Consider the following 13,131-nt stretch of genomic DNA (forward strand, 5'->3'; position numbering starts at 1 on the left):
CTGGCCTTGCCCAACCCAGTGCAGACGGGCCAGCAGGGAGGGCCTCCTAAACCCCATAGCGCGGCCCAGGTGGCCGGTGAGCCTGGGGCAGCCAGGCAGGTGCCAGGATAGACTTAGATGAGAAGAAGACAGGCTGTCACCCAGCTTCTGACCCAAATCTGACCACGGCCGGCCTGGGCTCTATCGCCTTCAGGGTGAGGTCCCTTAGCGACTCACAGAGGGCCCGGCCAGCAGGATCTGGGCTCCCACACTCTCCAGTGCTGACTGTCCCCACCCCACCTGCAGCTCCTTCCACCTGCAGTCCTCACCCAGCCCCGCACCCCACAACACTGCAAGTTAAATCCTCCTCATCCTTCCGATGGTTATAAAGTCACCTCCTCCGGGAAATCCTCTGGACAATTATAGGGGCGGGATGCTCCCCTTCTCTGGACGATTATAGGGGCGGGATGCTCCCCTTCTCTGGACAATTATAGGGGCGGGATGCTCCCCTTCTCAGTGTCCCCACCACACCTGTGACTATACCAAGCAACAGCCTCTTCCCAGTTGGCGGTGAGAAGCTTCAGAACAAGCCTTCCCTCCCCAAAATCTTGCCTGGTGGCTGTGCCTGAGCTAGCACAAGACTCCATCCACACTTTTTAATGAGTGAATGAACGAGGCTCTGCTCGACCTTGATCAAGTGCCCTCACTTCTCTGTGTCATCAAAAAAGGCAATAATCCCTTTGTGTGACACAGAAATCTGTAAGAAGGCCAGGAAAACGGTGATTTTGCCCTCAATTACTCTAGTTAGCCTCAGAACTCTTGGGAAGTAAAATGAGGTAATAGCTGTGAAGATGTTTCAGGAATTTTAAAGTGCTATAGGAATGCGGTCACTGTCCTTCCCAGCCACCTCCCCACACATAATGACAACAGCTCATCCCTCATCCTCTCCCTGCAGAGGAGCCTGCAATTCGGAGGGACTTTGCAGTGCTTCCCTCTGGATGCTGAGCCTCAGGACCTCTCTGATGATTCTTTCTCAGGAGTACTGCTCAGGTGTCTTCCCCTCCGAATCCCAAGCCAGGATCTCATCCTCTCACCTGAGAGACTGTATAGCCTCTCCTGGGTCTCTTGGCCCTGGAGCTGCATATTCAGTGGCCCAATTCCAAGAAAAGAGAGTCTGATGTGGCCCGGTCCTCCTTCCCCCATCCCTGGCTGGACCAGCAGGGTGGGGAGCAGAGGGAAACTCCCCTCTGTATAAGTGGCCCTTGACTGCTGCCCCCTTAGCTCACCCCTTTTCTAGGCATTCACTGGCCCTTCTAGGAGGGGCCTATGCGGCTTGCAAGCCACCCTTGCCACTTCCCCAGACCCTGAAGACTCAGATCCAGCCAAGGACAGGCTCAAAACACCTCTGCCTGGCCTGGGAGTTGTTTCCTCTGTCACTTCTGTTGGGGAAGTGCAGAAGAATGGAGGCAACTCTGCTGATGCCCGGTGTCCAGTGGAGGGGTCTGCAAGAAAACAGAGTGAGTGTGAAGGCAGGGTCTGCAACACCCAGCAGGTGAGCGGCCACCCCAGGCTCTGATGGCCCCGCATTTGGTTACCCATCATAAATTCAGGAGGGCACAGTTGTTGTATATCTACCATGTGCCAATCCCTGCAGGAGATACATCTCCAATCCTCACAGCAAGCAGCCCCTCAGGGAGGAAGAGTATCTTTATGGATAAGGATCATGTGTCTCATCAAATCCAAAACACAAAAAGAAACAGCCAAGAACAAGCAGATCCACAGAAACAGAAAGTAGGTCTGTGATTGCTGGGGAGGGGAGGGAGTGACTGCTACCAGGTAAGGGGTTTCTTTGAGGTGGGGGGTGATGAAAATGTCCTACAATTAGATTAGTGATGAATGTATTAAAAGCCACTGCATTGTACCCTTTAAAAAGGTAAATTTTGGCCAGACGCGGTGGCTCATGTGAGCCTGCAACCCCAACACCTTGGGAGGCCAAGGCGAGTGGATCACCTGAGGTCAGGAGTTCAAGACCAGCCTGGCCAACACGGTGAAACCCCATCTCTACTAAAAATATAAAAATTAGCCAGGCGTGGTGGCCAGCACCTGTAATCCCAGCTACTCAGGAGGCTGAGACATGATAATTGCTTGAACCCAGGAGGTGGAGGTTGCAGTGAGCTGAGATCATGCCACTGCACTCCAACCAGGGAGACAGAGTGAGAGTCTGTCTCAAAAATTAATTAATTAATTAATTTAATTAAAAGTAAAAGTAAATTTTAAGATGGGAATTATAGCTCAATAAAACTTACAAAAAAAGAGAGGTGGGGGAAGGGGGAAGGAAAGAGCAAGGCAGGAGGAAGCCCATCACACAGGATGTGGGCGCCAGGCAGGCTTGGGCTCCCATTGCATTCACAGGGACAGAACAATGACGGTGGCTCCCATCCACCAGGGGCCCACTCTGTGTCAGGATTTCTACTCTATGCCTTACATTCACTTTCTCACTCAGCCCTCAAAGCCATCCTATAAGGTGGGTGCCATCAATTCATTTTGTTCAATATATTTCCCAGATAAGGAGAAGGAAGCTCCAAGATGCTGCCCACCTTATTTCTAGCAAGTGATAAACTGTCTGATTCCAAAGCTCAGACTTTTAACTTCATTGTCCAATAATGAATTGCTCTTGCTAATCGCCAGTGCCCTCAGGCTGGATAGAGTCTATTCTATTATTTAAAGATCCCCAGAATTAAAATAATACAACTTCCTCACAAGTTTATAATGCAAGGATCTCAGGAGACTGCTCCAGAACTCAGTTTCCCTCAGAGTCTAGAAGTGCTTCCTTGGGTCTATCCTCAATATCACCTGCTGCCAAATAAACCCATTTCCCACCTCGTTCTTTCCTCAGTGGGCCGAGGGCCAGCAAGAGCAGACTCTCACTCACCATAGAAGCAGATGAAGGGCAGCGGGGAAGAGCAGTTCACTGAGTACACTTTTGGGGAGTAGGTCATATAGATGCCGAGAGCTGCGCACAGTCCTCTCACCATCATCGGCACCCGCAGCCAGGAGGGAATGCTGGCCCCCAGGTCACTGGACCAGCTCAGAGATCCAGAGTTCGCACTGAGGTAGAGGCCAATCCAGGCTTCAGTCTCACTCATGATGGATCTCAAGGCCTCCTTGCCTGTCTCATCCGTCACCATCTGCAGGTCAGCCAGGTCTGTGTGGTGGCTGCGGCAGTACAGCAGGGCCGAGGACCATGTCATCACTTGGTCAAATCGCGTGAAGGTCTGACCACCAATCTGGACCACAGCTGGGGTCAGAGAATGTGGAGCTCACAGGCCTGAGGGTCTGGGTCTCTGACAGCCCAGCCCTCATCATCCTTGGGGATAGAATTCTGGTCTGACATGGGCCCTTGTCCCTCGTCCTTGAGTGTTAGGTTTGATCAAAACAACAACAATTTTATAGGTAGACTAAATACCAAATAGGAAGAATGGATGAGATATAGCGGCAGGTGGGGAAAACATTAGGGAAAGCAGGGCTTAAGAGTTCGTGTAGTTATATGGCCTCACAAGTTCAGTTTAAGTCTAAATTTCTTCATCTATACAATGGGGTAATAATAGTACCTAAAGTCAGGATTACATGAAATCACACATGCAAATGGTTTAGCACAGTGATATATTAATAGTAAGCACTTGGCAAAATGGTAGTGACCATTTCGGGGGAGATTATGAGGAAGACAGAATAATCTTGGTTTGGGGTCACCCTCGAGTATGATTTCTAGGGGCTGTGCCTGCCCCCACTGGCTCTCAGGTGAATTCAGGACTGAGCAGACTAGAGGAAGTGTGTGATCTTCCTAGGCTCACCATGCCTGGAGAGCCAGGGAGAAGAGGCCAGCCTGGAGGGACAGGCCTGGTAGACAGGAGGCAGAGCAGGCTCAGTGGCCTTGCCTTCCGGGGAACCCAGACAGACTGAGATGCCGGTCTCCCACAGCCACCTCTGCCAGTCCCTGCCTGAGGCTGGACTGGGCCAGGTCCTGAGGTAGGACAAGCCCAGCCTACCCTGCTCCTCACCGGGCCTGTCCCATCTTGCAGCACATGAGCCCACACATCTGAGATTCCAGACAATGGAAGATTGGAGACGATATGAGTGGCTGGGACTCGACCTGAGGCATTGATTCTGGGGGCCCAGAAGAGGAAACACTCCTGTTTGCCGAGACGGGAGTCACATCCTCAGATTCAAATGGAGCCTCCCAAACTTGGACATGGGCCTTTCACCTAAGCCCATCAAGATTTGCCTCCAATTTCCCTAACATTTTCCCTATCTCAACTGATTTTTTAAAGTTACTCTTGATTAAACCCCTAGTATATGCCAGCCCTGAGCTATCCATGTGGTCTATGCATCTTTGAAAACCCCACTACTATCCTGAGAAGTTGGTGTCATTAACCTCAGTTCACAGATGAGGAGAAGGAGGCTGAGGGAGGCGACAACCTGCCCAAACTTGGGCCATACTAGAGATTCAAACATGGGAATCCCACGCCGTCTTCACTCTACAGCTCTGTACTCCACACCATGCAGAAAACCCACTCTGCAGAGCAGATTGAGTGAGTATATTGCCTCTGTCATAGAACTTATCCATATCAGATAGGAAGAAACTTTTAAAAAGATACCAAGGCAGTAATACCAGAGGGGACTATTTCAGAGAAGCCGCCCTCACCCCCAGATGGATGAGCAAGTACTTGGGCTGTGCAGAGAAACTACCCAGTCCCCAACCCCAGAGTGACAGCTGGGCTGCAGCCAAGGCCTCATCCACTCTCTGATTCCAGTCTCTGATTGGAGATTTTGAGCCAGTCACCCTCCCCTCTGGGCCCATCAGAATAAGCTGACAATGGCCAGCTGTGTGGCTCATACCTGTAATCTCAGCACTTTGGGAGGCCAAGGCAGGTGGATCGCTAGAGCCCAAGAGTTCGAGACCAGCCTGAGCAATATGACAAAACCCCATCTCTACTAAAAATACAAAAAATTAGCTGGGCGTGGTGGCATGTGCCTGTAGTCCCAGCTATTCAGGAGGCTGAGGCAGGCGGATCACCCACCAGGAATGTTGAGTGAGCTGTGAGTGTGCCACTGCACACCAGCCTGGGAGACAGAGTAAGACCATCCATGTCTTAAAAAAATAAAAAATAAAAATAAAGACAATGACTCTCTCCGTGGGGTTCAGTCAGGGGACAGCAAAGCCTGGAAATCCCTCCTGGACAACCAGGCAGGAGTCAGGGGAACAGAGGGGACCTGGGGGTGGGGATCCTGCTGGTTGGTCCTGATGGAGAGGTCCAAGGCAAAACAAGCCAAATTCCCAGAAAAGGGAATGGGGAGCAGGTGTGTACCTGGCTTTGGAGAGGTGGTCAGGCTGACAGAGGGCTTCGTGGAGATGAGGTGCCCGACATCAGGGTCTGTAAAACAGAAACAGACCACAAGTTACGGGGAGGCCCAGGATCCTCTGCAGGCAGGAGCTGCCCAGTTACAGCTGGGAAAACCTAGCTCGGGGGCAGACAGGCTCGTCCATCCCTTTCTACATTGATTCAATCCATTCAATAAATACTAGGCACCTACTGGGTCGCAGACGCTATTCTACGCCCTGGGAAAAATGACAGAAATAAGACAAGCAGAGTCCTTGCTCTTGAAGAGAATATGAGAGGGAGCAAATCTTGCAGAGAGGTGGGAGGAGCTGCCCAAGCAGAGCCACAACAAAGGTTCTGCAGTGAGAAGGAGCCGAAGGAAGTCATGTGGCTGGGGCAGGAGTAGGAGATGAGGCCAAAGAGGGGAGTCGAGGCCCGATGGCTAAAGAAGGACAGGATTCTAAGTGCTGTCAGGGCCTACTGATTCTTTTGTGTACAGGGAAGTGATCTGATTTACCTTTTTAAAAGCTCACTCTGTGTAAAGAACAGACTTTAGGGGGCAAGGGCAGACCCACAGGAGAGACACATGCTGACTTGACCCCATGTGCTAGCAGCAGAGGTGCAGAACTGGAGAGAGGTGAGAGGTCAGGACCCATCTTGGTGGAGTGTGGGGACAGTGTGGGGAGCAGGGGACAACCCCATAGGCACACCCCTCCCTTTGCAGGCCTCCTGGTCCGAGGCACACTTACCACCCATAGGAATCTCTTTACTCCCTTGGGAACCCAGCATTTAAATCTAGGCAGCCACCACCTGCTACTTCTCAAGGTCCCAGGGCAGGCGCCATGTGGCTGTGCTGGGCACATATGAGGTTGGTCCTCCATAACCCTATTGAGAGGTGAGGATGGCACAGAGTTGGATTGAGCCTTAGCTGACAGAGGGAAAAGCAGGAAGTGACACTCTTACCAGGCAAGTGCTGTGCACGCCACAACCAGCCCACGTATGATCTTCCCAACAGCAACAAGACAGGAGTCAGAGGCACTGGTAGCCGGGACAGAGAGGGGCCCAGTGGAACACAGGGAGGCAGCTGCTGTTCTCCAACAGCTGGAGCCTTGCGCATGGCGTACCCATGGTGGATTTCCCGCAACGATGACCGAGGAGTTGGCTCCCGCTCCCCACTTAGCGGGAAACAGGGGATCTCCCAGAGGACGACTGCTCCCCTCCTGCCCAGCTCTGAGACCCTAACCATCCACCTGTGCTTCCTGAGAAGGAGGCACTGAATTCTGCTCTTGCTTCTGCATAGGTACACATGCATCCCCCAACCCCAGCCTGTCTTTTCCTCTTGGCTCCCTTTCTTTTTCTCTTTCCTCCAAATCCTTAATTGGCAAGAAAGGAACTTTCCAGATTTTATTTTTATTCTATCCTGACTTACACCCATTTTTTCTAATGGGGTGTTCAGAGTAGGTATGCAGAGGAAATAGAAACAGAGGCCACAGAGAGAAAGTGATGTTGCAAAAACAGTAAAGTCATGACCAGTTATCCTCTGAAAGGGTGTTTCTCTCTCTCTCTCTCCCCACACCATCATTTGCTATTGAAAAGCAACCCTGGGCCAGGCCCAATGGCTCATGCCTATAATCCCAGCACTTTGGGAGACTTGAGGCAGGAGGATCACTTGAGCCCGGGAGTTGGAGGTTACAGTGAGCTATGATCCCGCCACTGCTCTCCAGCCTGGGCAACAGAGCGAGGCCCCTAGGGGAAGACCAAGCCTGAAATATGAATGTGAACACACCATAGTAGCAGAAGAAGGGATTCTGGGCTGTGCAGGGGTCAGCCCCTATGCAGGGAAGTTTCAGCCGAGTGTACAGCGTGGCACAGATGCCCACCCCGAATTCGGGCAGCGTCTGAACCCACTCCAGGGCTGTGTAGGTGGAGCCGCTGGACCATCTCAGGCCAGAAGTGCTTGCGTCGAAGAAGAGGCCAATCCAAGCCTGGGTGCTGTTCATGAGGGAGTAGAGCTTCAACAGGTCACTTGGCTGCAGGTCAGCAAGGTCTGTGTAGTGCAGCCGGCAGTGCTGCTGGGCGTCGTACCAGCTCAGCGCCTCAGGGACCAGAACGAAGTCCCTCTTACTGCTCACCAGCTGCAGGGCTGGAGCAGGAGAGGCTGTCACAGCACGGCTGTCCCTAGCCCAACCCCTAGCCCTCAAAGAGCTTTCAGCCACACCCTGGTGGGACTTCCCAGCCTCTTCCTGCCCACTCTGTGCTTTGTCGCTGGCCCACCAGTCATATCCAGCTCTACCTCCCAGCCTTGGCATGAGCTATTCTCTTGTTCTTGAAGAGCCAGCCACCTCCTCCAGCTCCCTCAACCCACAATTCCTATTCTCCCATTCCCTCATCTCCCCAGTCCCTTTGCCCAGCTAACTCCTCACCCTTCTGCCCCATCCTTTCTACAGAAAAGGTGAGATGCCTTTCCTATATGCTGCAGTGCACCTTTGTCAGTGCTTGATAACGATAGACAAAGCTTGCTGAGTACCCGCCGTGTGCCATCAGCTCACGGGATTCTTCCAGCTGCCTGAGGTATCACTCTGCCTGTTTTACAAATGAAGGAACCAAGTCACAGAGAGTTAAAGAGGCACAGCCAAGGCCACCTAGTGGGCAGGAATACAGCCCAGACTCAAGAACCCTGGGCAGGCTCCCAGCTCCAGGCCCATATCCATGGCAGGGCACTGCCCCTCCATTGGGGGCCCATAACCAGAGCTGCACCCTGGAATCACCTAGGGAGCTTTTCAAATACACCAATTTCCAGACCCACCCTAGAGCAAAGATCTGCCGCTGGGACTAGCATCAGAATTTTTTTAAAGCTTTCAGGGAAGAGACCTTTTTGTTTGTCTATCTGTACCACCTGGTATAGGCAACTTAGGAGCAAAGAACAAGCCGTATTCATCATTATATTCCTAGGGCCAAGCACAATGCTGATCACATCATAAGGGCTCAATGTATTGAAAAGGAAGGAAGGAGGGAAGGAAGGAAGGAAGGAAGGAAGGAAGGAAGGAAGGAAGGAAGGAAGGAAGGAGGGAGGGAGGGAGGGAGGGAGGGAGGGAGGGAGGGAGGGAGGGAAGGGAGAGGGAGGAACTAATGAGCAAATCAAACGTCTCCCAGGAAGCCACCCCAAGCCCCAAGATCTGTGTTCCTTCCTTCCTTGACTCCATCCCCTTGGTCCCAGTAAATGTGGTTGGTCCAGGGCTGCTCTGCTCTGCCCTGGGTCTGCCTGTGGAGGGAGGCAGAGAGGAATGAAAGGCTTGGTGCTAGGACCTTGGAGGTCCAGGACATAAGGAACCCTTCAAGCTAGATGCCCCAGGAGAGGAGAATGAGAATGAGGAGCTGGGCACAGGCCGTGGCAGCAAAGCCAGGGGCCAGAACTGAGGAGGCACTTGCCAAGGAGAACCAGCTCCTCACACCCACCACAGCGGAGGATGCTTCCTGTCGCCAGGAAAAGCATTCTGCTTATTTTTTTGTTTAATGACTGGCTGTGGCCCACATAATTGATTTTAGGACGGTGTCAACCCCCGCCCCCCAGCGCCGTGCAGGGTGCCCCTCCCACCGGCCTCTCCAGCCCCACCCAGGAGCCTTGGTGGCAACCTCTGTCTCTCTGTGGCCTCTAGTCAGTTCCATTGCCTTGAACTTCGCCCTTCTCTGCGTGCCTGCCGACACCTGGGTCCAAGGCCCCTCTACCCTCGGCAGTCCCCATACACCCCCGCTCTGCAGCCAGAGGGCCTAAGACCTGACTGCCCACTGCCACCTGGGCCGCAGCCATGGGGCCCTTCGCCCTCCCCTCCCACCCGCATCAGCAGCCGCCACCCTCCCAGCCAGGGCTTTTCCTGGCTGTCTTGGCGGCTCCTTCTCCCCCTCAGACTCACCCACGGCTCCCTTCCTCCGAGAACCCTTGCTGCTCCCTGGTCCACAGACCCCCACAATGCCCATCCCTGTCCACACCCTGGTGATGTTCTTCCCTGCATTGCACATGCTTTTGAAGTGACCTGCGAGGCCGTCTCCTTGAGGAATGTCTTAGCCCCGCTAGAATGGAAGCTGCTGGAGCCTCATTGTTTCTGACTGCTGCCTTCTGGATGCTGAGTACTGTCTGGTTAGGGGTGATGAGGGCGAGGCTCCCTTCCCACCCCTGTTCTGAGGGTTGAAAATTATTCATTTCTTTCTACCTTGCCTCCCCTCCAACCTGGAAATCTGGGAACTTCAGGGGAGTGCCCCCTTCCCTCAGCCTCCAGCCCTGGGGAGCATGGAGCCAGGCACCCTCCTCCAGGCCGGGGGGCCTCACCTGCTGCACAGAAGGAGAGCAGCAACGCCTGGGGCAGCATGGCTGGGCACTGGCTGGGCGATGACTGGGTGTCGGCTGGGCACGGGACAAGCCCCCGAAGCTGGCGGGGACTATGGCAGAGGCTGCGTCTGACCTTCTGGCCTTTTATTCCTTGCTCTTTACTCTCTTCCTCTTTGCAACCCAAACTGCTAGATTTTGCTAAACAAATACTTATCCAGTGTCTGTTGCTGCCAGCAGGGTGTGAGGTGCTGGAGCTGCAGCCTGGAGGATGCGGAAGAGATCCCTGTGTGGGGACTCAGAAAACAGTGTCCCAAAATGAAGGCCTCAGAAACAAGTTTTTCTCTGACCTTCTCCTGCTTTCCCGTCTCTCAGTCCCACTCTCCCCAAAGCCAGTCATAGGAGCTAGAACCCCTTTTCCCCCAAGTCAGCCATAAAACCTAAAAATATTACTCTAACTTACCCTTGCCTTGCTGTGTAGAAACTGGCTGTAAAGAAATGATCTGAAGGGATCATCGTTTGACTGTAGGTCATGAAACCCCCATTCCAGAGAGGACCCTGCTCCACGCCCAGAAGGAAGGACTTCATGTTCAGACAGACCGAGAAGAAACGAGACAGACAGGCCTGGCCAGGTTTCCCCACTCAGTCTATTCACATTAGATCAGACCCTTTTGTTTCCAATCATGTTTTGACACAGCTGCCCACACTTTGTTGAACCTAAGCATAAAAATGATCAATTTCTCCCTCTATCTTTGGGTCTGCCTTCTGAAGGCTCCTGGGGACACATGTTAAATAAATTTGTATGACTTTCCTCCAATTAATCTTCCTTTTGCCAGTTGATTTCTCAGAGCATCTTCAGAGGTCCTCCTGCAACTTAGGAGGACGGCAACATGGATCTGGTAATTAATAAGCAGATCGGGGACGGAAGGGATGCATCCTTGGGGCTGGCTGCTGGGGGAGAAAGGGAGTAGGGAAGCAGAGGGCAGGGTGAGGCTTGACCCCTGGGTCCTCAGGGTCAGAGGAGCAAGGAGCAGAAAGGAAGGAAGGGGAAGAAGGAGGTGAGGAGGGAGAAGGAGCTGGAAATTGTGGACCAGGCTTTGCTAGACTTACCTCCTACCCCTGCTCACAGCAACCACATGAGGGAGAGGGCTGCCGTTTTCCCTGGTTCACAGGGGAGAGACTGTGGCTTGAAGAAGTGAAACAGCCTGCTCTGGACTACACCGCAGGCAGTGGTGAGACAGCAATTCAAGCTTAGGACACTGAAAAGCATGAGGTTGGGAGGTGATGGCCCCAACAATTCTGCTTCTGCACGGTCAGAGTCCCCCATGCCCCGTCGAGGCTCTGGCTCCAAAATTAAGCACAGGACTGGGCTGGCACAGTGGCATGCACCTATAATCCCAGCACTTTGAGAAGCCAAGGCAGAAGGATTGCTTGTGCCCAGGAATTTGAGACCAGCCTGGGCAACATAGTGAGACTCCATCTGTACAAAAATTAAAAATTAGCTGGGCATGGTGGTACACGTCTGTAGTCTCAGCTAGTCAGGAGGCTGAGGTAGGAGGATCGCTTGAGCCTGGGAGGTTGAGGCTGCAGTGAGTTGTAATTGTACCACTGCACTCCAGCCCGGGAGATAGGGCAAGACCTTCTCTGTTGCCCTAAGGGCAAAGCTTTCGGAAACACAGTCTGGAAGGCTTTCTTTTTTCCTGCACTCCACCCCTTCTCACCCTTCCCTGATGGAAGGGCAAACGGCCCCTCTGAATGGGCAACAGGGAAAGAGGGGAGAAATTGTTCATGTAGCCACAAAAATGTCCTGCCACAGTTTCTCTTGTGCAGCAGTGGCCTTGAATGACTTCCTCCTAGAAGCAGGTCCTGCTTGTGCCAGGGCCTCCCAGGACCACTCTCTGGGGACAGAAGAGAACCTGACAATCCTGACGTGGAAGATGCCGCCCTGCCAGTGACCTTTTCATTGAGCCACTCCCCCAGGCATCTCCCTCAAGTCTCTCCAGGAAGGGCCCTGCAGCCTCACCCCAGCTCAGGCCCAGCACTCCCTGAGGGCAGCACTTGGAACTGCAGGCTGAAATTCCACCTGCATTTCTTTCCTTCCTGACTGTGAGCTCCCTGAGAGCAGGGACTGTGCAAAAGTCACAAAGCACTCGCCCCTCACAAGCCCAACAAAACCTTTCAATAAATGACAAGCGTTATGGTTATCATTAGTGTCAACTTGACTGGATTGAAGGATACAAAGTATTGATCCTGGGTGTGTCTGTGAGGGTGCTGCCAGAGGAGATTGCCATTTGAGTCAGCAAAACTGGGGAAGGCAGACCCACCCTCAATCTGGGTAGGCACAATCTAATCAGCTGCCAGCACGGCCAGAATAAAGGCAGGCAGAAGAACGTGGAAAAACTAGACTGGCTTAGCCTCAACCTACGTCGTTCTCCCGTGCTGGGTGCCTCCTGCCCTCCAACATTGGACTCCAAGTTCTTCAGCTTTAGGATTTGGACTGGCCTCCTTTTTCCTCAGCTTGCAGACGACCTATTGTGGGGCCTCACCTTGTGACCATGTGAGTGAATACTCCTTAATAAACTCTCCTTTATATATACATCTATCCTCTTAGTTCTGTCCCTCTAGAGGACCCTGACTACTACAGTAGCATTTGCTATTATTATTCTCTTTGGATTGCAGCTCCTATGCAGTGTTCTGCCTGGTACATAGAGACCTTAAATACATGAATGAAGGCAATGGCATGGATGAGACACAGAGGGCCAATGGTGAGGGCGGGGGAGGACAGCCCTGGCTCCCAGGATGTGAGTTTCACTGGTGGCTGTGCCAGGAAATCTAGGTAAGGGTCAAAGGAACCAAGAGTGAGGGAGGAGCAGGCTTCCTAAGTGGCCCAGGAACAAACACTTGGTTTGCATGAGCTACAGGAAGCCAAACGGTTCAGGGAAACTCCCAGCAGCTCTTTTCCTCTCCCCTAACGTGGGAATGCCATTTTTACCCAGGCTCAAGGAACCCTTCTTTATAGACAGACAACTTTCACTTTCCTACAGTCCACACCTTTTCTCCCAGAACCACCAGATCTGCATTCCCAACGTGGGAGCTGCGTTTCCCACAGTGCTTTTGCTAAAGTTGTGTGCCGTGGCCGCAGTACCCCTGCCAACCATTGGAGCAGGCGCAGTGGAGACAGCCCTGTGGCCAGCTTCAGTGATTTTCTCTGAGCCTTGATTCTTCATCTACAAGATGAGAGTCATCATAGCTATTTGACAATGGCATTACGGTATCGTGAGGATTCTTTGCTATGATTATGATGCACTTTACAAACTCCAGTGGGCAGGAAACACTTTCTTTTCTAGAGTGGCTGTCTCATTTTCTACTCCTACCCCAATGTATGAGAATCCCAGTTATTCTGCTACCTTGGTAACAAGTAAAGCAACTTAGCTTTCATTCTGAGCGCTCACC

The 13,131-nt window shown here is 52.6% G+C and overlaps 1 pseudogene; it reads right to left on the reverse strand.

Moving 5' to 3' along the window:
* Positions 1 to 7,046: 7,046 nt before the first annotated feature.
* Positions 7,047 to 7,747, reverse strand: LOC104672016 (annotated as a pseudogene).
* Positions 7,748 to 13,131: the final 5,384 nt, after the last annotated feature.

Source organism: Rhinopithecus roxellana, chromosome 8, assembly GCF_007565055.1.
Source record: "Rhinopithecus roxellana isolate Shanxi Qingling chromosome 8, ASM756505v1, whole genome shotgun sequence".
Taxonomy (NCBI): Eukaryota; Metazoa; Chordata; class Mammalia; order Primates; family Cercopithecidae; genus Rhinopithecus; species Rhinopithecus roxellana.